The sequence below is a fragment of the Mixophyes fleayi genome, chromosome 3 (assembly GCF_038048845.1).
Source record: "Mixophyes fleayi isolate aMixFle1 chromosome 3, aMixFle1.hap1, whole genome shotgun sequence".
Classification (NCBI taxonomy): domain Eukaryota; kingdom Metazoa; phylum Chordata; class Amphibia; order Anura; family Limnodynastidae; genus Mixophyes; species Mixophyes fleayi.
Window position 1 is genome coordinate 318,570,439 of NC_134404.1, and position 26,928 is coordinate 318,597,366.

Below are 26,928 nucleotides of genomic sequence, written 5' to 3' on the forward strand. Positions count from 1 at the left end.
GATAGGACTCTCATTTATTAAAATTAGGCAATTAGGTAGTCATGGTAGGTGACTTACCCATATGTTTGCTATTGTATGCGACTGAGGTCTCTGATTTTTATTTTCCTAATTACAGGTAATAATATATACACTGTATGGACAAAAGTATTTGGCCACACTTGTTAATTATTGAATTGAGGTGTTTCAATCACACCTGTTGCCAGGGGTGTATAAAATCAAGCACCTAGCCATGCAGTCTCCATTTGCAAACATTTGTGATACAAAATGGGTTGTTCTGAAGAGCTCAGTGACTACAAGCGTTGTACTGTGATAAGATGCCACCTTTGTAATAAGATGGTTCGTGAAATTTCATCCTTGCTGGAACTGTTTAAGAACAACAGCAACTCACGGAAGACCACATAAAAACACACAGAGCAGGGTCAACGACTGCTAAAGCGCATGGTGCGTTAAAGTTGCCAGCTCTCTGCTGATTGCATAGCTGAAGAGTTCTGAACTTCCATTGGCGTTAATGTAAGCACAAAAACTGTGTTGCGGGAGCTTAATGGAATGGGTTTCCATGGCCGAGCAGCTGCATGCAAGCCTTCCATCACCAAGTCAGTGCCAGAATCAGATCAGGATACTGGAGCAGATATGTGAACCAATACTCTGGCACCCTAGTGGGGTGCCAAGCGTCGGATGAAGTGGTGTAAAGTATACCGTCACTGGACTGTGGAGCAGTGGAAACGTGTTCAGTGGAGTGACTAATCACGCTTCGCTGGCAGTCAGATGGGCGAGTCTGGGTTTGGCAGATGCCGGGAGAACGTTACCTGCCTGACTGCATTATGCCAACTGTGAAGTTTGGTGGAGGAAGGATAATGGTATGTGGCTGTTTTTCAGGGTTTCAGCTAAGCCCCTTATCTCCAGTGAAGTGCAATCTAATACTTTAGCATACCAAGTCATTTTGGACAATACTATGCTTCCAACTTTGTAGCAAGACTTTGGGGAAGGCACTTTTCTATTCCAACATGATTGTGTCCCAGTGCACAAAGCAAGGACTACAAAGACATGGTTTGATGAGTTCGGTGTGGAAGAACTTGATTGGCCCACACAGAGCCCTGACCTCAACTCCATCGAACACCTTTGGGATAAACTGGAACAGAGATTGCAAGCCAGGCCTTCTCGTCCAACATCAGTGCCCGACCTCATAAATGGTCTACAACAGCGGTTCCCAAACTGTACGCCGTGGCGATCTCACAGGGGTGCCGCGTAAGCGGGGTAGGCAAGGCGGGGGATGCCAAGCCTGAGAGGCACTCCCCTCCTCCTGCTATCCCCCACTTGTCCACCGGACATTAAAGTGTATTTTCCAGTACAGGGGTGGTGTGCCCAGCACTCTTCGCACTGACGTCATCACGTCCGACAATTTCAGTGAGGAGCTGCGAAGAGAGGAGCCTGAACTTGAAGAAAAGAAGACCGAAGAAAGAAGGCCAAGTAAAAGGTAAGTAAAGGAATGGAGGGGCAGTACTGGGATAAAAAGGGAAGTGTAATAAAAGGGAAACTGATGAAGGGGCACAGTGTGTTGGAGATAGGGCCTAAATGCCTATTATGGTATTTTGACCCAACTACTTAAAACAGGACTAATGAGTAATTATTTTGGCTTACGGGTTCCTTGAAAAAATTATGGGTGCCTCAAACTAAGAACGCTTGGGAACCATTGCTCTACAGAATGAATGGGCACAAATTCACGCAGAAACACTCAAACATCTTGTGGAAAGCATTCCAAGAAGAGTGGAAGCTGTTATCGCTGCTTAAGGGAACCAACTCCATGTTAAAGTATATGTATTTGAATACAATGCCATTACAGTCCCTGTTGTTGTTGTTGTAATGGTCAAGTGTCCGAACACTTTTGTCCATATAGTGTATATTCAGACCAGGCCACCTTCTTAAATTGCTCCATGGTCCAGTTCTGGCACCCGCATGCCCATTGTAGGCGTTTCGGAGGTGGACAGGGGTCAGCATGGGCACTCTGACCTGTCTGCAGCTATGCAGTCCCATATGCAGCAAGATTTGATACACTGTGTGTCCTGACACTTTTCTATCATAGCCAGCATTAACTTTTTCAGCAATTACTGCCACAGTAGCTCTGCTGTGGGATTGGACCAGACGGGTCATCATTCGCTCCTCACACGATATACATAATTTTTAATTTTTTTTGCTGTCTGGCAAATACGTTCAGGAGTAACCTTTTTTTTCTTCACTAGTAGAGGATTGTCGCCCCTTAGTTGCACTTTTGCTAGTTATACATTAAACATAATTGGCTTGATTTATCAAGGAACGTAAAATGAATGCAATGTGCGTTTCTTTACAGATATGCGTACATCGGGCATACTCACATCTGTATTCGAGTGAGTTATAAAGAAATACCTCTGGTGCACTAAGGAATATATAGTGTGATGAAGTAGAGACACTAAGCTATTTTGTACAATTAATTAATGGTGGAACAACCCTGGTTAGTCATCTACATCTTTCTTACTTGTTGTATATCACTCAGTGAGTGATACCTAATAGTTTATATTAAGCCTTTAATATAAAAAGAAGGCGATGGCATAGACAGAGGAGAGTGATTAGTGATCATTTCAGCTGACAGTAATAATAATGTTTTATTATCAAAATTATAATTATAAGTTAACACTAATCCTGCTTATTAACTCTTTGTAAGATGCAGTATGTATGCTGTTTGTATGATATTGCATGATGTAAACAAAAAAATATTCAACTTGCCCTCATACCTTTTGTATGATTAAATTGGTGTTCTCCATACCAGTTGGACCGGCAAAACCTCAATATCTATATTCTGCCTTTGGTTTATAAGTGATAGCTAGTGTCCTCATTTTATACCATACTGAAATCAGACTGAAGTATGTTTGGATCTGTCCCTCACCCATTTCAAGTTTTGTACGGTAGGTGTAAAATATGTCTATGATATTACCTGATATGAAAAATACCATATTCCACATACCACAAAGGTACAAATGTACATTAAAACACATTTTCTTAACAAAATTAAAATACACACGCACACACAATTTGTTTTCTAACCCAATAACGTTTTTTAGAAACAGTTTTTTATTTGAACTATAAGTAACAAACTACAAATCAACATTCTGATTGAAAAAAATAATATTTTTATTATATTTTGACATTTTTTTTTATATATTTCTGGATTTTCCTTAGTAAAACAATGCCAGTGATGTTAGTTCTGCACCTGAAAATCAAAGAAAAAATATTTTACAGTCGCAATCTTATGACATTTTGAACACTTATCTCAGCTGTACAGGTGTACTTTGTTCACACATTATCCAAGCTCAGCAGAGTTGAGAGGTGATACATAAAGTGAAACTCTCTGCAAAGGTTAATGTTATGCTGAACACAGTAGTAGCCAGAGAACTGCATTTTGGAGGCACATGCAGATATATTGGGAGGTTGCTTTGCAACAAACACTTATTAGGCACATGTTGTCAGACACCTGTGGGATGGCAAACTTTGCCTAGGTCTAGGGAAAGACACATTTAGGAAGCAAAGACTTTCTGAGGACTACACTTTGCTGCAAAACAAAATAAATAATATTTGGCTAGATTATAAAATCAAGATACATAGATTGTTCTGCACAGGCCTGGGATGGCCCTGCCTTCTCCACCAGGGACTCCTCCATTATGGCCAGGGTTCCCTCCCAGGATTCAGCTCTGTACTCTTCTTGTGTGGAAAGAGATTGGTCGGGAGGTGGGGAAAGGGACTGGTTGGGGGTTGTTGGAAGGGATCCCTCCTTCTGGGCCTCCACCTTCAGGCGGCGTAGATGTTAGAAGAAATATGACACATTCATTTTTTAATAAATGTTAACTCTGTCTCACACATACATACAAATAATGTTGGGGTGCAATGTGAAATATTCAATATCACACATAGAGGCCTTGTACTTTGTCCAATTAAGGTCATTACAAGTCATATTGCTTTGTAATGAGTCAGATGTAACAGTTATCTTCTGTGTGGGAATTTTTTCAATTCCGCAAGGAGCTGCAGTTGGCGTCTCCTCAAATTGCTCCAGTGCCGCTGGAGTTAAACATTTGTTTGTCTGCTGTCTTATTTAACGCGCAGGCAAACTTTTACAGTCCTGAAGGCTGCGTTTCTCTCCGAGTTACTAATATACTGGGAAGATGGGCCGCCAATACTGTCCATTGTTAATGTTATGGCCAGGAGTTCCATTAGGGTGAATGTAGCTTGTTTGCACGTTATTGAGACTTTTCAACACTCTTTACTGATTGGATCTTAGGCCATGTGTGGACGTAAGCATGTCGGTTGTGGATCCCTTTTCTACCATATTTAAATGGCTGATTTTAATCTGTCAATCAATCACAATAATCAGCCGTACCCAGGCAATCAACGCCTAGGCGTTAAAACACAAGCAATCGCAGGAGAGAATGCCTTTGTATACGCTATGTAACAGCTGGAGAGACAATCATTCTGTCCTGCCATTTTGTGATTACAAAATTGTTATACAACGTCTGCTAACTGGAATCAGAATCGGCTATTTCTGTGTGGCCACCGTTTTCTTCAACTGGTGAGTACAAGGACATCTGTAAGACAGTGTATATATAATGAAAGGATTTTTAGTAATTGCTGACTTTTTTCCCTGTTTAGGGTTGTCTGGTGATGGCTGAGCCACAGCAAACTGGGCAAATTCAAGGCTCATGATCCTCTGTCTCTAAGCGAAGGCAGCCACATTTCAGTTCATGAGAGGTTGAAGTGTTGGTACAGCTGGTGGTGGAGAGGCTGCAGCTCTCTGCCCCAGCTAAACAGCAGATATGAGAGAACATCACTATGCAGGTCAATGCTGTGGCTCCAATGAGAGGATTGGTGACTGAGGTAACAAAAATGGTCAGCATTTTATTTATTTTTTATTTATTTTTTTCATAATTATTATTTTGTGCTCTGCATACCCAGCAACGCTCTTCTAAAATTTGACAAAATATGTGTGTCCAGTTTTAATACAAGAATTATGCGAAAATCATATATTACAAGTTTCAAAGATCAGAAGTTGATCTTCAAATGATCTCTTTAGTTAAAAATCTCAGGCTTTGAGTGAGGAAGCAGCATGCATTGCAACGCCTCGCATTACAGCCTTCAGCACGCGCCAGTATTTGGACAGGGACGCGTCTTCCGGTTTGTTGGTTTGCATGTAAAAAGAGAAACCATCTGACATAATCTGGACACCCTCAGGATCCATTGATACAGAAGCTGCCAGTCTCCATGGGTGGGGAGGAGAGGATTTAGAGAGACTCTCCCAAGTTCCACATGATAGGGGCATGATTGGACCAGGTGGTGGGAAGTTTTACAATAGAAGTGATATTTTGTAGGGACCACTTGTCCGTCAAAAGCATGTCAATGCCGAAGTGCAAGCCGTGAACGTGAGAAAAAAAGATATAATCACTAGTAGCAGGGTGCTTCACTCTCCAGGCATCATACGGGTCCTATAAAAACAACAATTACACTGCGCTCAACCAGACCAGGCAACACAAGCTTATTACAGCAGCAGTGGGACCAAGGTATCCCTCCTTGATTAATCAAATTCAAAAATAATAGGATGTCTCATCTGCGCTCATAATAGCCTTATCATGACCAAATTAATGATGTTAGTGTACAAAAACAGATGGTGTCTTGTATGTACAGCTTGAAACCAAGGGTGATCAAGGACACATTGATTGGAAAATAGGCCCTCTCAAATTGCTATATAATCGATAATGGATAACAATAAATAGCACAAAAAATGAAAATATGGAGGATAAGGTCCCAATAGATGAATTATAGATGATACTGGTGGTAATGGTGAACCATAGTCCAAAGCCAAGGAGCAGTCTAATAAAGGGCAAGGGATTACCACATCATAGCTGGCTTGTTCTGGAGGTGAGTGGCGATAACTGTCCCAAACGGAGATTGAGTCTGGAAAGATATCCTGGGGAATGTTAGAAGGATCTTGATTGGGTGTTCATATAGTTCATAGGGACACACTGCGGGTATCAAGGAACCTCAAACGAAACGAGCCAAGAAATCCGGGTGAGGAACCCAATTTGTGGGCAAATATGATCATGTGACTATCTAATAATCAATGTGGGATAAGCTAATAAGGTAAAAGACGACGGGTCCTATTCTGCAAGGATCTGAGAGAAGACGGAAGAAGTACGGGGGTCAATGGGGGAAGGTACAGCAGTGGAAAGTGTAGACCTATCCAATTTCGGGTCAGGAACAAAATTAAAGTCGCCCATGAAGAACAAGGCTCCTATTCTAACCTTCTGAATCTCGGTGCAAACTTTCTTTAAGAAGGGTAGTTGATTAGAGTTTGCAGCATGCAGGGATATCAGTATGACTTTTTTGTTACCCAAGGAGTCCACCAATATCGGATACCTACCATTCCTATCAGAGATCTTGCCAGCTTAAAAGGGCAAGAATGGCAACCCCATTCTGTTTAAATGGGCCAGAGGGAACATGACATATCGGGTATGTGAGATTAGAGAACTGTGGAGGAGAGTTAGGAGAAAAGTGGTTCTCCTTGACAGCAGTAATGTCAACCTTATCGAGTGCAAGGTAACGAAATGCTAATCTACGCTTATTAGGTGGGTCCAGACCCTCAGCCTTAAGGTAGAGAAAGCACACATTATAGGGGAATGGGCAGGAGTGAGCAAAAGCTGTTTCCAGGGGAAGCAAAATAGAGGTGGCATTCTGAGTACAGTATCTGAAGGGGGGAACCATGGAATGGGGAGGAAAGATATAACCAGGGAGAAAAGGAAAAAAACAGCTTTCATCATGAAACTTGATATTTTGCGATAAGGACAGTGAAGCAAAAAAGTGGTTAGGGGCTGGGGGCAATGGCCAGGCTTGACTCCGTCTGACAACCAACAAAGAAAACGTGTATGTGTGCAATCGACACTAAAACCATGAACGAATAAATAGTACTAAAAACAAGTGTAGAACGACCAGTGCTGACGTCAATGAAATCAAAGTTAATCAACACGAGCCCACAGGTACAGACCTGGAAATAAAACAAACTTATGCAAATATGGTATTATGACATTCAAGCAGCAAAATATTGCAAAACCAATCCAACTAGTACTGAAAGTACCATGGCAGTGTTTAGGAACCGATCTGGTAACTATTGCGTATTATTCTTTTTAAAGATAAAAAGTTTAAATGGTAGACCACTAGGACAGTCAACTCCTGTATCTTGACCAGGAGGAGTCAAATTACTGTGGATAACATGTTCCAACCCTGGAAAAGAAAAGGTTAACAGCAAAGGATACACTCCAACACGCAGTCTACAGTGCAATCTCAAAGCTAACATTCAAAGATCCACCAAAGCCCATATTTCCAGACTTGTTTGGGGACTAAAGGACATAAAGTCTCAACCAGTATGTCCATATTCCTTCAGCAATGAAAGGTCATATTCTGGTGATGAGACAGCAGTATGGATCCCAATCCTTTGAATGATGTGGCATATCAGAAATCCCCACTTATAGGAAATATCAGCATTTCGTAGGACCACGACCAAAATTATCTATGCTTTGCTAGTGTGGTAGGAGAGATGCAGAGGACAGAACCACCCGGAGGACCTGTTCCTTTATGTAAAAGAAACAGAGAAGGGTGTCCTTCTAGGAGGAAGGTGTAGCAATGGAATATCTGAAGCTGATGCAGATGGAAGAAGTTTACTGAACAGGGAAGTCGCAAATCCATTCAAGTCAGCGTTGGCAACTGAATCAGGAATTCCCCTAATTTTAATTTTATTTTGCCTGAATCTATCCTCCAGGTCTGTAATCTTCCCTAATAGCCAAAATGTCTACTTGGAGGGCATCATAAGCAGAAATGAAGTCCTTATGAGAAGAAACCAACCCCTCCATTTTGGTTTCAAGATGGTCAGTGCGGGCACCCAGCTCAGCCACCTCAGATTTTATTTCTTTCACTGTCAACCGGAAATCGGAGATAATGTACATTTTCAAGGAGGTTAGCAGGGTCTGGATAGAGCATAGAGTAACATGGCCTCCAAATTCTTGAGAAGAAATGACACCGGTAGGGGACAGAAGGGCCTGTCTGGTTTCCGATGAGTGGAAGGCAGTCTCAGAGTCTGGAGATTGGACAGTCATCAGTGATTTGGAGACTCCCGTAATTGTAACTGCAGTTGCAGAGCCAAAGAAGTGAACTGGGGGAGCTGACTTGGATGGAGCTTTGAGTTTTTTGGGGCCCATTTTGTATGATAATTCAGCCCAATAGAAAAAGAAAAAGTAGGACAATGTCCAGAACTGGCAATACACTTAGGCAAAATACATAAGGTGGCTTAATAATAATAATAATAATAATAATAATGTTAGTCTGTGGAGGTCTTCAAGATGATTTTGCTATCCACACTTTCTGTTTGAAATACTGTAATAATCAGCTTATTTGATAATATAAATGATTTCTCACAATGATTTGTAAAATGTTCAATACACATCCCCTTGACCTAATGAAAAGAAAACTGCAACAGACATGCAGCATGGCAATACACTAAAGTCTTTAAATAAAGTGACTACATTTTGTCATTGATTAGGATACGTGGATTTATTTAATATTAGTTTGAACTAACTAATGTGGATTATGTAAATAATGTTTATTGTTGATAATGATATGAGGGGTTTCATAGAGCCAGTAATCTTGTATGATTTCACATTTTGAAAGATAGAAAGACAATATGGTTACTTTTGGAACTGCAAAATTGAAGGGACTATAAAGAGAGCACCTTGAAATAAGCTAGGTACTTGTACAATTTAAAGAAAGCATTGTGGGTCCATACTTTTTGTGGTTTGTAAATCACCCTGGTTGACTAGCTTTGTTTTACTGACAGGTCAAAACATTCTTTGTTAAGAGCTGCCACACTACTTTCTCAGAGATAAAATAAAGTATCGGCCATAGACTACAGTGGACAGTGCCCCATTGGCTAAATTAATTAATGAAGATATCTTTAAAACATATACCGGTGTGTATATATATTGAAATAACATTTTTGCATAAGCATTATTGGCCTGATTCAGAGTTGGACGCAAAATGAAATCAAGTTCAGTTTGTTGTGTGGCACGTCTCCGAATGTTTTCAGAGCCAAACATATCATTATCTTAGAATGTATTCGCCTCTGCATATGGGTGGAGACCCTCCACCTGTTACCTTTAGAGAAACACATACAGGTGAAAGTCGGATTTGGGGGCCAATGCACCACTTTTACGTATTTACAAATCAGAGCAGAACACAAATAAAAATGATAATACTTACTACAGGAAAGTCTTCCATGCCTTTTATAATTGTCCCAAACAAATGTCTTTCTAATAGTTGAAAAAATTAAGGAGAAATAGTTTTTAGAAATTTTACACCGTGTTTAAAAAAATATATATACCGGTATATGCAAAGTCCATGTATGCAGAGAGAGAATACATAATGTCATAATCCTAGCACAACATGGTTTTAATGTAATTAGCAAATAATAAACAATTGCAGACATTTTCTTTGCTAGCAAGCTACATGTCTGACTGCATACACAACATAAACAACATAAATGTCACTGAGGTAGTGCTGTCTTGGTAATCATTAGCAGCAGGCGCAAAAGATACATCTTAAAACATGCATACTTGTGCCAACGACAGTCGCATCTGCATGAAGACTCCGCTACTGTACATGGGCTACATTAGGCCGCCCCCAGTGTCAGATGTGCTAGGGCAGTGCTCCCCAATCTTTTCTCATCCTCGGCACACCTAAGCTCTTTCCAGAATTCCATGGCACACTAAAAGCAAAAATATACAAAAAAAAAGAAGCAGGAATTACCGCTTGTGGGAGCGTCACACGTGTGCGATATATTCATAAGTGTCACCCCCGTAACATAATAATAGTAATAATGAACTCTTTATTTCACTAAAATATTTTACAAAGAAAACCTATGGAACAAATGGTGAAGTTATTTCCGTAAGGCAAGGTCTTCCAATTAACCATAGTATGACACATGTACTGCCATAAATTTGGTGCTTTTTCTCCTGTTGGAGGCATTGCGCCGTGGCACACTTGATAACATCTCGTGGCACACGGGTGTGCCGCGGCGCACTGTTTGATAGCACTATGTTAGGGTATGAATTCCGTACAATTGCGTATGCACATTTTGTGAGCATGATCAGTGCGATTTCAGTGTCTTTACTTACAGTGTAAGCTTATGCAGTAGTTGTGTGAAATGTATGACAGTATCATATACAATACTGTAATAGTAAATGGTTTAATAATATCATATAAGGAAATTATGTTTAAATATCTTATAGTTGATAAACAGAATTGACTATAAACTGCAACAAATGCACACTGCTAATAATCAAGTCCTGTATTTCTCTAGAGACTCCACAAATGAATTCAATGAAGCATTACATTCCGTTAATTCAAACGACACTCTGCCTAATTGTTGTTTTGGAAATATTCATTATTTCAAACTGTCACTTTCCATAATGTATTAAAATCAGCCTCAGTCCCATTATCTCTCTAAAATAAACACAAAAACATTTTATTACAAATATAATTATCAGTTTAACATTCATTTGCAATTTATCAGAATCTCCACAAAGACATTAATCACATTCACCACATACTGTGATGTTGCACTAAAGTACTTTATTTACATATATAGCACAGGCCATGTGTGTAGGAAATTATACAGCTAGGGCCAGAAGCGGAACTAGCGAGCTGTGGGCCCCAGTGCAGGGAGGAGGGAACCAGGGCCCCTGACCATCTGCATCTACCATGCAGCGGGCCCCATTATCTCCATGGGCCCATGTGCACTGCACCTGCAGCACCAATGGTAGTTCCACCACTGTCTAGGGCACTAGCACAGTAATAGACACCTGGAAAATAGGAATGCAAATCATATCAAAGGGTTAGATGAGTGCAAATTAAATTAACATCAGGAGACTATGGAATCCGGTATATTAATTGTATGAAACAATAATATACCAAGGTACTATCAAATTTAATTCAGAACATTGAAAAAAAACACTTTCCATTTAAAATTTCAATAAAAAAAATACCCAAAATGTAAAAAGAAATGATGGGAGTTTTAAAGTTTACAGAATTGCAAGGTAATATTAAGACATCAACACTGCATAGCATTGTGAGGTGACCATTGAAAGTATGTATTTACTAGAATTTTCTAGATCGTTCTCCAAAATATGTCACAATATTTTTAGAATTCCTCTGATGTTAATGCACAAGAGGAATGAATAGTTCTATATAGCAACTTTGTTGAGTATTTATATTGATCAAAAGTAACATTCCTTTTTTGTAAGGATGTGTAAAATCAAAGTTTTCGTAGCCTCTGAGCTCACCAAGATAAACCTGAAATAACCGCCAGAGTTATAGGTAAGACTTGGGAACCAAAAAACAAAATACCAGGTTATCTTGTGCAAACAATCACATGCAGCCTTCTAATCTAGGCATCTCCTTTGTAGAAAATCCCAAGACAGAAAAAAAATGCAAAAAGTTCTCACAATTCAATTTGTGAAGACTTGATGGTATAGACATAGTTGCCATTGAATATTCTCTGTAGCTCTGTAATCCGCTGTATTGAATCCTGTATAACATGCTGGAAGGCAAAAAAAAAACAAATCATAATGTAGTATGTAAAAGCATAGTCAAAATATTGAACAGTGAAATAAGTGACTTCAAACCAAGGTGATACCACAAAATAAAAGAGAAAAAAAGTTGTGTTCAGTGTGAAAATGATCTTTATGAATAATGTGTGATCAATAATGCATCCACATTAAACACTATTCGTGTGTTGAATGACATCAAAGCGTCAAGCATAAATAAACAACATCCTCCAACACAAAGTAAATCATGCAGTTAGTTAAATTGAAAGGAATCAGTTGGAGCAACAATCACAGCGCCCCTTCAGTATGCACATTTCCAAGAGAATCGTAGAAAATCAAACAGTGTCAGTGTGCTTCTTTTTCCTTCGTTCTCAGTTCCTTGTCTGGATTAATTTATTCTTAAAAATAGTCTGTCATCTGTTCCTTGGATGTAAGCATGCAGATATACTCCATGTTTAGATAAATCAATGGATGGAAAAAAAGAGAGACAAGTGAATTATCTTTATTACCAGATGTATCAAAAGAGAAAAAACACTGACATGAAACAATTTCCTAAGACCATATAAAAATGTTGAAAAAAATCCAACACATGTAAATGGGTTGGGTACGATTTAACGGCTCTAGTTATGCCGACAATGAGTATATCTACAAAATAAGTCCGATTTTCCCCATTGCCTATAGAAAGAAAAAGCAGACTTGCCATAAAAATGACAGTCTACATGCCCGATATCCTTCTGTTATATACCGATTGATGGAAATCACTGCACTTTCTATTTACGCCACTTATCAGACCTACAGTGATATTTCAGGACTTAAAGCGGTAATGCCAGCCCCATGTGTAACATAAAAGTGTTGATGGTTTTTAAAATTTTAACCTTACCCCTATTCCTAACCCTACCACTAACACTAACCATAACCTTTAAATTAGGTAATAAAGTCGTGCTGGCATTGTCGCTTTAAATCCTGCAATATCACTGTAGGTCTGATAAGTGACGTATATAGAAAGTGCCGTGATTTACATCAATCAGTATATAAAAAGGATGTCGGGCATGTAGACTATCATTTTTATGGTAAGACTACTTTTTCTTTCTATAGGTATTGTGGAAATCGGACTTATTTTGTAGATATACACGTTGTCATCATAATGAGAGCCGTTAACGTGACTACCACCGATGTAAATGTGTACTCTTACAAGAGGGAAGTATGGTATTGAAAGATACCCGTCAGATGGTAATGAAGGGAAGCTGGCAGTCAATGTACGGATTCTAGGGTAAGGAGTGCACCCCTATGTGTATCTAATCTCACCTGACGCGTTTTGATTACTAAACCTTCGTCAGGTCAAATGATAATAATCCCTGACCATATATATTGGAAGAAAAAAGGTTTTAAGTCACTTATTTCACTGTTCATTATTTAAACTATGCTTTTACATACTACATAATGATTTGGGTTTTCTTTTGTCTTCCAACATATTATATGGAATTCAATATGGACTAACCGAGCCACAAAAAATAATCACTTGCAGCTACGTATGTACTATCGAGTCTTCATTTATTCAATTGTGAGAACTTTTTGTGTTTTTTTATGTCTCTTCTAGGAACTTTTCACTGAATATTGTGGACTATAACATACACAACTTGTTCATTTGTTTCAAAGATCTTGAACAGTCATTTATTCAATGACATTTAATATTCAATTATTAGAACTATTGAAGTGAATATCTTGCATATTACAAGCACCAATCTCTTCTCTATTGTATGCTTTTATTACAAATTGGCAACCACTTCAACTGGATCCTTGTAGGGAATGTTGACCTTTCAGCTGAAATGGGTGAGACCTGAAATTAATGAACGCACCGAGGGCTGCAGGACAGATGTCAATATATTGTATTATACTATTAATCCGATTGATGGGTGGCAGGTGTAGTTAGCAATTAAGTTAATTCATTCCTACATAAAATTTAAACTTTGCAAGAAATCTATATATATTCTGAATCATAACACAGATCCCAACTAAAAATTTTAATTAGCAATAGATTTAAAGGATATATTTTATAGAGAAACAGATATCTTACCTTATAACTGGTTCTCATTGAGTACTCATTGATAATTTTAGTGATGTATTAAATATACTTAAACTACCACTATCAATACTAAATGGAAAGTGTTTCTTTTTCAATGTAACTCATTTAATCTGCCAGATCCACTCTTTTGGGCTTTTGAGTGATGCTCATAAAACCACTGGCTGCCTACCATTATGATAGAGCAGTGACCTGCTTATTTTGAATTTAATATTTGCCCATTCTTCTTGATATTTTAAATTATGTAAATTGCATAAGGGCTTGGGGAAATGGGTTTACATATTGACTAAATGGCTGGAGAAAGGATAAACTACTGGGGTAAAGTACAAATTGTGAACTGGGAAAGATGAATGGGTGAAATGAGGACAAGCTAGCAAAGAAGTGAGCTGAATGATAACAGGAACTGCCCAGAGTAGAGGCAGGAGTGGGCTTGTATGTAAATGCATACGTTCCACAACTACAGGCTAAGCCTCATAATTATGTTATTGATACACACACTCGTTTAATTATGTTTTTTAATGACAGAAAAGCTATTGTACAGCTGTGTTTTATAAGAGAATTCTATTGGTGGGAGGTGGCTTGTGCCCCTTTATCTTTCTGAAACCAGTTAGCCTCACTAAAACAATTAGAATAATTTAAGTGAAACGGACCTAGAAACTATATGCACATTATTAGTCACTCCTGGTCAGTATAGACCTGTCTCAAGGAGCTCATAAGTTAGAGACATTTCCCAGATGTCTATTCACACACTGGAGCCAGTCAGGAAATCGTGTTTTTCTTGCTATTTTCCAGTGTCTCACAAGTTTACCAATTGGGATATATACAATTTTAGGCTACATACTATTTTACCCTTGACCAAATTATCACATCTGTCCTTTCAAACTGGCTTTGCTATACCCCTATTTGCAGCATAAAAGTTGGACTGCCCCACGAAAAACAGGACGGCTTAGAGCATACAGTGAATATACACTGAAAATATTATGCTCTGGGCAACTTACCATTCCATACTCTGCTGAATGGAGAAGATGGCATAAAGACCACACAGCCCCATGCCTCGTGTGAAGTACACACCCTTCTACCAGCACATTTTCACAGTAGCTGCCCGTGTGAATGTATTGCACATGCAGTTGGACATTTAAAATGATCTGTGGTAAGTGGAGTTAACAACTATATATATCTATATATCCAGCACTGTCATTGGTTCTCCTACAGTGGACCTATAAATTGCACTGGATGTGTACTGCAAAATGCCTTGGTTTTACATCGGTAGCTCCTTGATGATCTTCCCAGTGCATTTTATTATGTATGTCTCTAGAGATGACCACACAAACTATGAGTGCACTTGAGTTTGAAGTGGCTGAAAAATGTGAAGAGGCAAACTGTGCAAAGTGTAAAAATCTTCCATTAAATGAAACTGTTCTCCTAAAATGCTGCTCAATTTAGCCTCCTGGCTAAGAAGCAATCCCATGAAAAAATTATTTATAAATAAAATACATAAATCACGGACAGGCTATAAGAAGAATCTTGTCAATTACTATTTTTCCTTGGTTTGCTGGCTGCTATTAATTATTTATAGTCCTGCACAGTGTCATGTGACTACCATGGCAACCACAGTCACACGGCACATAATATAATGAGCACATAGGCTTTGGAACTTCACTCTGAGCTCTGTCTACACTGTGCACTGTAAAATCCACCCCTTCCTTTTTCTCCCCTCTGCTTTCACTGTGAGCGTGTATATATGTGTGTCTGGCAGCCATACTCCATAGAGAGATTTTGAAAAGGAGGTAGTCATTTGTAGGAGGTACTTGCAATTTAGAGGAAATAACTTCTGTGTGGGATTACTGCTTCTTTAAAATAACAGCCATGCTCCATCAAACTCCACCCATTCAGTCATACATACCATATTGGGCAGCAAACCCATTCGCTTTAGCTAAATTTGAGGTACATATTGGTGAACAGCAACACCAACTAGAAGTTTGTACTGCGTCTCAGACATTTTGCATATTGTAAATGACTTTCAGAATGCTCCAACATAGTTTGCGTAAGAAGAACCAATGGAAACACAGAGTTTTGTTGCTGGCAGCTCTGATCCCAGTTATTATTTACTAGCGCTGCAGTGCCAGAGGGGATGAAGACAACAGGTTATCTGGGAAGTAAAGGAAACACGATGCATAAGTGTTGCTTAAGACCCAGGGTTCTGTTGCACTCTACTGCTTACTGGGATACTGATCTAGAGGGAAATTGTTTCCCTCCCAAAGTACATGCAATTATAAAAATTTTAAAGGCTAAATCCAATATTCTCATAACTTGCATAACAATCCTTTAGCAGCTGAAGCTAATTAAAACATTGTATATAGCTGTTACAGACTGAAATGCTAAGTACTGCTCTCCACCACCACATCCTACCCGATATCAGAGAGCCTAAACTGTCAGCATCAGTCACTCCAGTGCTGGCAATTTGAACTCCCTGACATCAGGTAAATGTTGTGACAATGTGGGGAGCTCAAACTCTTATTGCAAATACCAGGTAGTTCTAGCAGTTGGGACACCCTGATCTCTTCAAGAAGCAGCAGGATTACACCAGACTTTTAGTGCTTCCTGGATGTTCATGACTCTTTATAAAATGACATTGAATTTCATTTAGAGTGTGCAATTAATATGGTGGTTCTATAACTATGGCGAGAGCAGTGGTAGACATAAGAGGCTGCTGCTATAGGTACAAGGTTTTGGCACTGTCCCCAATCAGCAAGTGGATTCCCTGTTTTTGCTAGGTTGTTAGATTACTTTAAAGCCATCAGAAAACACCTAATAATAACACCCCAGACAGGATAGACCTCCTATGCCACCCTGTCTTTTGTGTTGCTGGGGACCAGCTGAGCTTGCCTTGCCCCCTTTCTTTCTCCCAAATGCGCCTTCTAACCGCAGTAGGAGTGGCTTTTGCTGCTCATTAACAGGACCTAGAACTGTGCCCTTCTAGGTAACTCTCGCTGCTAGTGTACCCCCTTGTTGGTGCACCTGGGCTGGTATTCCTGACCTCTTGTCTTCAGATCAGGGTTGCTGTGGATGGTTCCACGTGGCCTATCACCCTGGCCAGAGCTGCAGTGTAGCAGGCAGAGCGTTGTTACTGGAATGCTGAGTCCCAACCTCAGAACAGACGGAAAACGGATTAGATTGGGTCTAATCTGTGGGTCACTGGAATTACAGCAGTTAAGTAGGGGTCAAAGAAGGTTCCTTAAGCAGTGATGTTTGTTAGCGCAGGAAGTCCTAAAAAGGACAGTTACACAGTCACTACTTTGAGGTACTAGTGATATCCAGAAAGTACAGATGGTATAATAATGATACATGGTCAAACAGTGCGCTTTTTATACAGATTTACACAGTTACCTTGGCAGGAGGTAATCCAGACTCCTGCCCCTATGACCAATCCAGTGGCTTCATACAGCCTGCACATAACTCAGTCTAGTGGGGTTTAACATCTTTTCACGTTGCTGCTAGTGGCACTAGCGGCGGAACTATCATTGGTGAAGCAGGCGCCGTGCACCGGGGCCCATGGAGATAATGGGGCCTGCTGCATGGCAGATGCAGAGGGTCGGGGACCCGGATCCCTCCTCCCTGCACCGGGGCCCACAGCTTGCTATTTCCGCCTCTGAGCGCCACCGATATGTCTGATGTTTTCTAATGAATATTTACCATCAAGATATAACATTTCTCTAATATTGCTTTGAACGCCATTTAACTTGCAAAATTCACATTCGTCTGTGAACACTTGCATAGGGAGTCTACCAGCAAGTATATTAACCTCCTCCTATCTTTCAGGCTCAACAGACGTTTTGGTCACTCAATGATAAAAAGGTCTAATTAACATGAGATTACCTGTCTGCAGACAGTTTCAAATCCCAAACATGATATAATGTCTCAGAAGTCAATACATTTCCACACATACTAATATAAAAAGATAAGTAAATTTGCAATGATATACAGAGGTGCACTGCACTCCTAATCTGGCAAATGGAGCGAAAAGTTTTATATCGTAGACATATTTATGCAGCATTTTATTTATTAACAATATTTTTATAGAGTGCCTACATTTTAGGTGGCACTTCCATAGAATATTTAATCATTTACATCAGTTCCTCCCCCGTATTTCCTATATGTAATAACTTGTAATTCTAACCAGGACAGTCTCCTTTATTCTATAGCCCCTGGTTGGCAGGTGGAATTCGATATCAGAATGACCTCACACGTGGAAAATCACTTTCAGGTTTCTTGGACTTGCAATAACAACTTGATATTCCTAACAAAGTTTTATTTATCAATATCTCCAAATCACAACGCAATCAAACGTCATCTAAACAATCGTCTCCTTGCGCCCTTGAACCCTCTGCATGAGACAAGCCTCCACAAAGGCCTTGATTTCGACATTCTACAGTGTGCTCATAAAACCTGGGACCTCACTAATAGACTCACATGAACAAACCTGAGAGCCTGATCTGGTGGAAACTTTTGATGATTAAGGCAGGTCTGAAATTAGAGAAAACACAGCCAGCCGTTCGCTCTGCATCAAAAATCAAAGGAAGTGCATACACACTATTGTACCATTGGTACTATGTACCTTCAGAACTACATAAAAATATGCTTGTTGGTGAAGATGTTCTGCTGTTGACTAGATGTTAGATGTAAAATAAAAAGCTATCCATTTCAATGTCACCAAAGCCGAATATGTCTCCAAAAAACCCAAAATAATTCTGTTTGGGCAGATTAGGAAATTCATCAACATTTATTTATAAATAAACTTCCTTAGAGCAGCGTCCATAGAGCATTACAATTGTGAATCAAACAGTAATAAAAGCTTAGAAATGAAAAAGCTCTGTTCTCTGAAACTGGTGCAGGGCAAAACCACGAAAAATGTTTCTAGTCATAGAGGTGTAATCTGCCTATAGTCTAAAAGGGGTTAAATAAATGTATAGCCTGAGTTTTTTTTTTAACAAATACATTTAATATTAAAAGGGAAAATGTATCTTGAGCTGTTTAGATTATATATTAATCGTTATAGTCTTACAAACATACTTTATGTTCTCTCTCTGATATGACATCAATTTACATTTAGCTGTGCATTTCCTGAAGTAGGCAGAGGTCATACGGATAAGCAGTTTGAGCTAGAACATGTAGATAGCCAGAGTTAGGGTGTTTCCTGGTTTATGCCCTAACCGTCCACTATCATTATTTCTGAGTCCTAAGTTACAAGTTCATCTTTCTGAAACCCAACACACTAAGATTTACTGATACAAATTGCTAAAAACTATCCACATTAATGAGCTGCAAACCGACTCTCATCAAAGTGTAGTTTCAGTATGATGCAGGAAATGGCAGTAATGTAGAAAGGAAACAGACATGACTGAGTAATGGGATGTGACAGGGAAATGGTCCAATACGTTACCATAATATTCACGTTCAGCTTACAGCTTTGTATCACTGGTGACATCTCTAGTACTGCTTGTTCATGTACAGGTATCTAAATGCCAAACATGTCTACTAGGTAAGTGAAGCCAGATTTGCTTTTTAAGGCCAAATTAAAATGAATGTTCACCTCTATTTTATTTTGAATACGTGTTTCATAGCTCTCTTTGATAGTAGGAGCACCTACATTACTCGCTCCTTCCTCAAAATCCAACACTATTAACAGCTGCCTGGCGAGTTGTTTCAATGTGTTGCTCTTGGAGGTCATTTAACAATCCAAACAGCTATGGACTGGCCATACACACACTTTAGAAGACAGTCACAACGTTATTGCAGGTTATTCCACGAGGACTATCAATTGGAGTGATGTTGGCATCATGACTCGGAGGCAGTTTTTCCTGTTCATACCTTATGAGAATTCAAGCAGAAACCCAGAGTCACTGTTATCCTAGTATCTGTGTATGCTACAGACTGACAGCATGGAGTGCTCTACAAATAGCATTCTGCTAACAGAGAAAAGGCTTTCTGCTCAATGGCAATTCATAGTTGAGTATCACTTTGTGGCAAAAATGGTATTGATTACTGCAATAGAGGCTGCAAGCCAGAGCTCACTGTACATTCCTTGGCAGGTTGTTTGCAAAAGACAGGTCATCAGAGTGTCATGTCATGTATAAGTTACCCCCCTCATAACTTTTTTTTGTTACATCAAATCTATGCACATAGCACAAACTAGAGTCCTAAAAGATTTTTGTAGAAAAAAAAAAAAAAATATTCCACACCCCAATGTGCCAAAGCAACAACCTCGATCTGTCTAAGCAACACCTATTCTCTACTATGTATCATTTACATTTCATGGTGTGATAATATGATAAGTTTGTGAAACACATGCTAGTGACAAGGTTCCTATACTGACAAGGTTCCTGAGATTTCAGAACTAATGTTTGTAAAGTGTTTCAGAGCTAATTCTAAAACACCATTCATGACTAGGCATCAGTAGAAAAAAGTGTTGCATCCTGTCTAACACATCTGGATATATATCTGTGAATGTTACTAGGCACTTATTTATATAGTGCTATTTGCCTGTTAAATTTAGTTGTCATTAAAGGGCATCTATTGAGCTGTTTTGAAAAATTGAACATTAACAGTACAGACTGAATAAAAACTTAATTACAATGTGCAATTATCAAGAAATATCATTCTTAATAAAATCAGCTATACATTTGTGAACCTTCCTCACTTTATTTGCTTCCTGCTATAATGCCATAGCCACTCTTTAAATTAGTTATTTGTATAGGCTGTCATTTGAGCAGTTCTTGATCCCCTGACACTTATCCAATTTCATAAGTTGGAACCAATGTATTGAGATCTGGACTTTGGATTAATACAGAGAAATACTATAGCCCATTAGGTCACATCACTTTTTTTATCTGAAAATTGGGACTGTTTTGACAAAGGTTGTACTATTGGAAGGTATGTACCTATGTGTCTCTAGACCAAGGCTCTAACACCCTTGGAGTAATTAATTTCAGTTCTGTCATCTGATGTAACTAACTTAGTTTTCTGGTTGTGTTTCAATGTGAAGTTTGTAAATACTTCCAGTCCATCATTTGATTTGTGCCCTGCCATGTGGTCCTAGAAGGATAAACACATATAATGAATGACAATATCAATCCTAAAATGAAGCTTTCTAGTGGAGTGAGTGAAAAACACATGGGGCCTGATTCATTAAGGAAAGTAAGGCAAAAAATTGAGTAAGTTTTCCCCTGGTCAAAACCATGTTACAATGCAAGGGGTGCAAATTATTTTATTATTTTGCACGTAAGTTAAAAACTGGCTATTTTTTCATGTAGCACACAAATACTTGATAGCTTTATTTGTACACTGAAATGTAATGTTGTTCTAGGACATGCCCTATCCAACTATAAATCTATACCCACATTTTAAATTTACCTCCCCCTCCAATGTAACATGGTTGTGCCAAGGTGAAAAGTTACTCATTTCTTTGCTTTCCTTAATGAATCAGGCCCAATGCCACTATCTTGTCTTGCTCTACTTAGAAAAGAGTCAAATTCCTGCCATTTTCTTCAAAGTTGGGCACTAGTGCAAAGTTGCTCCCATGGACCTCATTCTTGTACTAATAGACATAATAGTGTTCCTTGACATGGCGAGAGCAGGGTGCCAGGCTATCTGAATATAAAGGTTAAGCCCGCTTGGCATCACCTTGCACCTATATAAATTAAATGACACTATTAATTTTAAAGGATGTCTTAATGTTTTATTATTGCAACTGTTCTTAAATGTCTAAATGAGTTCTATAGACACGACTGTGTTGCCAGTTGATGCTAGATCGTGTTACAAGCCGCGGCGGCTCCGGGCACCGCCGCGACTCGCTTCCTGTGCAGGCACTGTGTCCCGGCCGTCGTCAAGATGACTGGGACGTCACTTACTCTAGGTCCCGGATGTTGCCTAGGCAACGGTCGGGACGCTCTCAGCCCTTAGCGCCGCATCCCGGCATCTAGGGCAGCACATTAAATGTGGCTATAGCCCAGCTGGGCTGATTATCTCCTGCTGTGCAGGACAGTTTTCATTGGCCCCTATCTGTTTATAAGGCAGGAGGGGACAAGCCCTCCCTGTCAGTTATAGTCCCTGCTTCTGTGCATACTACCCTGCTGTGTCCTTGCTCTCTGCTTGCCATTATACCTGATTACTGTTGCCGACCCTTTGCCTGGATTCTGACCTTGTCGATTGCTTGTGACCCTTGACCTATTGCCTGATTCTGACACTGCCGTATTGCCTGTGACCTGTTTGACCCCTGGCCTGAATCTGGTGCTACCATGTACTGACAACCCTCAAACCTCTGCTGGTATCTTCACTCCACTTCTACGTGTCCACCAGCGCTACGTTCTCAGGTTATCAGCTCCTACTACTAGAGTACAAGACCTGGGGGCATCAGAGTACCTGTGAGCGCATCTAGCTCTACGGGAAAAGCGGTTCCTATAGGTGAAGACCTCTGAAGCAGTTCTAGGAGATGATACCTGGGGCGTGAGCCGTAACAGACTGCAGACACTGTTAGAATATTTCAGAAAAAGTGCTGATCAGGTTGAAGCATGATTTTACCCCCAAAAGACTGGACAGGATTAAATCAAGAAGTGACTCTACATGCCCAGATACATGGGTAATCATTCTGCATTGTGTGGACAAGTTGGATTCCATTATTTATCGTCTCACCCAAAGTGACTTCCCAGGGCCTAGTACTGCAGGTGGCTTGCTGAGTATGTGAGTGAGGGGCAGCCAGTGAAAACACCTATGTTGAGTAGACCCCAATAGACGATTTACCTACAGATCTGTGCCCTTCATCTGACTTAACCATCAGCTGAAAAGATCGGGACTCTGCACACTCTATAGAGATCTATGGACACTGCTGGTCCTGAGTGCGTACACACTTCCACATTTGCCCTCCATCGTTGATCTTTTTTTAGGAAGTTTATAAAACCAATTCAAACGAAACACTGTGCTTTGGTATGATAAAAAATGATCATGGGAGCGTACACACTACTGCAATATCGGACCTAATGGTAGTTTATCATGATCGGCACGGTAATTGGATGATAAACCTGTAGTGTGTACCCAGCATAAGTGTAACATACTTATTTATATGTTGTCTGTCAAGATGTCTGCTTAATGTGTCATTTTTTGTAGCTAACACATCCACTTTTAATATGCGTGGTTAAGTCAGTTGTTTCTTCTTCTAAAAGAAACAAGCAAACCCCCTCCCTCTGCCGAGACCACTGTTCAATCTTCGGCAGAATGCCCTCGGATCTGCCATTCCGTAGCATGTACAGAAATCTTGTAGGTTTAATTACCAATAAATCAGCATGACCTCTACATGGTGACATTTTTTTTTAACAATGATCTTTTCAAGCAGAAAATGAAGAGGCTGATTTTACAGTGTATGCACACTGCCTGTGGTAAGATAACATACAGGGAACACAGAGAGCCACCTCCATTAAACACTGTTAGATTGTCAGGCACTCTATTAAATGACACATCCTATTTGTTTCCCAGGCTATGTTCTTCCAGAAATAGACTGATGACTTTTAGTGGTAATAAAAGACTAACAATATGAGCTGTGTTTAGATTGGTTGTAGAATATGTGCCTTATTAATACAAATATTCATACATTCTTTACCGAGGCAATGTAGAAATACCTTATAAATGTGTCCATGTTCTATTTTCAAATTCATTAAATACTTCTTGATAATGGACATATTGAGCAAATATAAAATATTAAAAAGGCTTTAAACCCTCGAGATGTTACAGAGGTATTGATTTGTACGTGTCCCAGGGAAATCCTACTAAATACATTGTTGTTGTTTTTTTTTTATTATGGGATCCTTTGTATTTTTTATCCTTCTGTTCATCCTGCAGTTTATGCTCTTTTGTAACAGCAGTGAAACTGGAATGCACTCTTAAAGGATTGGATATTTCTCTAACAAGATATAATATACGCAGTTACTAGCATTAATAACACTATTTAGTATGTTGATTCATGGGAATGTCCGGTTGCCAGTTTGGAGCAGGAAGGAACTATTCTCGTCTGGATCAACTAAGATTCTTGAGGGTGATAGGAGGACATATGTTTTTTTTCAATCTAAATAACTAGGAATGATGTAGTCAGAATGTTGACAGTCAAAATGTCAATACAGTTATAATGTCAACACCATAATTTCTACACTTCATAATGTCAACACAGTAAAATTGCCGACATGTAAAATGTGGACAAAGTTGTAAAGTTCACATTTAAAATGTTGACATAAATAAACAGATATAAACAATAAAAATGCCAATGCATAAAAAAAACCCTGACGTGCCCCCCTCCCAAACAGCTTAACCCTAGTGCTGCCAGCCTAGGCTGGTACTAGCAAAATCGGGGTGACAAAAAGAGTGGGGTTCAACCGATTTTACTATTAATAGGTTTTGCCAACCAGGGTTGATGGAACTATAGCAGGGAAACTCGCAGCATGGGGTCCCCCTGCCATAATATCAAACCAGCCGCAAGCTGGTCAGCACAGGGATGGATTCTCTAGGGAGATCAAGTCCACAAAAAAAAAAAAAGTACCCCCCCTATGTTTAACCAGCCCCATGCTGATAGCACTAGGGCTCTCCCCACACGTCTGGGGTGGTGGGTGTGGGGTAACAATGATAAATGTATTAATCCATTTTGTCCCTGGTGCTTTACAGGTCCCAGCATGTCCAGGCTGCCAACATTATGTGTCAACATTATGAACATGTATGCATTATTACTGTTGACATTATAACTGTGTCGACATTATGAATATATACACATATTACTGTCGACATTATAACTGTGTCAGCATTATGACTGTCAACATTTCATATCCAACCCAACTACGTAACCTGTAACTATGATTCTCTGTGATACAGCACAGCCGGTCTGTGTTTCTTTGCGCTGGTTACAATTGTATCCAGGAAGCAGCTTTTTCTCACGTTCCAAGGCAATGAAAATAAATAAGTGCCTGAACGATATAAATACATGACAATAAATACAAATGAGGAAGCCAGAAAGAAATGGCAATGCATATAGTAAACATTTTAAGAGGACATGTACGAGCCAATACATTTAAAGTACAATAAATACAAGGAAAGTATCAAAAGCATTAAAATATGGTTAGCAAAGCTAGATTGTAACCAATCAGATTGTAGCTATTATTTTCTAGAGTATACTAGATAAATGATAGAATATGATTGGTCGCTGTGGGTAACACCTCCACTTTTCCTTTTTTAAAAGGTCTGATAAATCTACCCCTAAGGGAGTTAATTTCTGTAAAAAATGTAAATGGGAGACCATTATTTGTTATATTTCAGAACACTTTCACAACACATACCTAGTGTAAAGGAGATGTTGTACCAATGTTTAAAAAGTGGACACAATCAGAGCCAGAAAATTGTAGACCAGTGAGCCCAACATCAGTAATGCTATCTGGAAAATAAACTCAACACAGTGTCAGCATGGGCTCATGAAGGACTGGTCATGCCAAATCAATCTGATTGGTGTTTATGAGTAGGTACACTGCAGACTGAATCTTGGTAGTACAGGTTGTGTTTCCAAATAGTTGCAGCATTCAGTCACTGACCCATAGTCAGGGGCGGGCTGGGCCGGGGGGAAAGGGGAAATCGGCCGCTCAGTCTGACAGCTGTTTGGGCCGGCCGCCCCCCATTGATGACTATATTTCATTAATATTACAAGCGGCCGCATCACATGACACGCGATTCGGCCGCGTGTCAAGTGATGCGGCCGCCTGTGCGCCCCCCGGGCTGAACTTTGCCAGCCCGCGCCTACCCAGAGTAATGAATGGTGACTCATAACTATGGTTTATATGAGTCTCTATTTCTGTGGGAGAATGCTTTAGAAATGGAATGTTGATTTTTAAGTTCACGTGACATTACCCTTAGGAACCTAATCTGCTTCACTACAAAAACATTAAAATTAGATTTGATCCCATAAATTAAAGGCTTTAGTCTAGAGCAATTTAAGTGCATTACTTGTAGATCACAGTCTAATCGGTTCCTTCTTGTTTTATTTACACAATGTGTGAATGTGTTATCAACAAAGGCAGAAGATCCACAAAATTATTTTCTGCCACTTAGGAAAATATTTTTCCCCTTCTGCGTATTCATTTACCAGGAAAATCTTAACAGAACAGAAGAACATAGCATCAAAGCAGCTTCATCACGCTTAGAAAGCAATTTTACATATGCATACCGTGGCAACCATTTAATCACCTTTAATTACATTAACCTCCACTCTATAATTATGTCTCAGTGCACACCTGTGTGTTGCAATCGTTTTGATTGGAGCACAAGGAGGTGTATAATGTACATCCACAAAATATGCAACAATGACAGATACTATTAATATAAATAAAGGGTTCCAAAGCCTGTTATGAACACCAAATCCTCAGAGTTTGTGTTTATTAATCACAGTTCACAAATACAATCAGATAAAAAACTGACTGATACAATTCCAAAACCTAGGTAAAATTAACACAGAGAGAGCTGGAATGTTTCAAAATTAATTTCCTATGTAAACCAACGGCCATGTTAATCGTTTGGTGCTTGTTTTTATGCAGCCTTTGTTATATATCATTCATTTAAGATATTTCACAACACAACCTATTTCACTTGGGTCATATTGCTCCCATTTTTCTCTGTCCTTTTGCAGGTAGCAATGAAGATCTGGGTGGGGGGTGGACTCATGTAGTACATAGATGACTGTTTGGGTCATCCATGTACCCACTTCAGGAACTCTATTCAGATTGCGTGCCTTAGGCTGGGTACACACTACAGGGTTTTCAGCTGATTATAGGGCCAATCACCCGATAAATGACTGTTCGGCCCGATATTGCATTAGTGGCGGTGAGCGATTATCATTCCAAAGCACATTGTATTGTTACATTTGATTTTTAAGCCAAACTAAAAATGTTGTTTAAAGATGGAACAATGTCGTTCCAATTCTGCAGTGTGTATGCACTCATGATCAGGATCTCCATAGAGTTTATAGAGTCATGGGGCCTGCTTCATTAAGGATCTTAACTTAAGAAACTTCTTATTTCAGTCTCCTGGACAAAACCATGTTACAATGCAAGGGGTGCAAATTACTATTCTGTTTTGCACATAAGTTAAATACTGACTGTTTTTTCA

General features: G+C 39.4%; 1 long non-coding RNA gene across 3 annotated transcripts in view; it reads right to left on the reverse strand.

The window, feature by feature from the left end:
- Positions 1 to 3,179: 3,179 nt before the first annotated feature.
- Positions 3,180 to 26,928, reverse strand: part of LOC142144839 (uncharacterized) — an 83,276-nt gene continuing 59,527 nt past the window's right edge. For 2 of the 3 annotated variants that reach the window (XR_012689792.1, XR_012689790.1), the window contains 4 exons: positions 11,565 to 11,659; positions 9,675 to 9,826; positions 9,322 to 9,371; positions 3,180 to 3,241 (listed from right to left, as the gene is read on the reverse strand). This is a non-coding gene — a long non-coding RNA (uncharacterized LOC142144839). The remainder of the gene's footprint in view (positions 3,242 to 9,321; positions 9,372 to 9,674; positions 9,827 to 11,564; positions 11,660 to 26,928) is intronic. The other variant, XR_012689791.1, reaches the window with a different exon arrangement.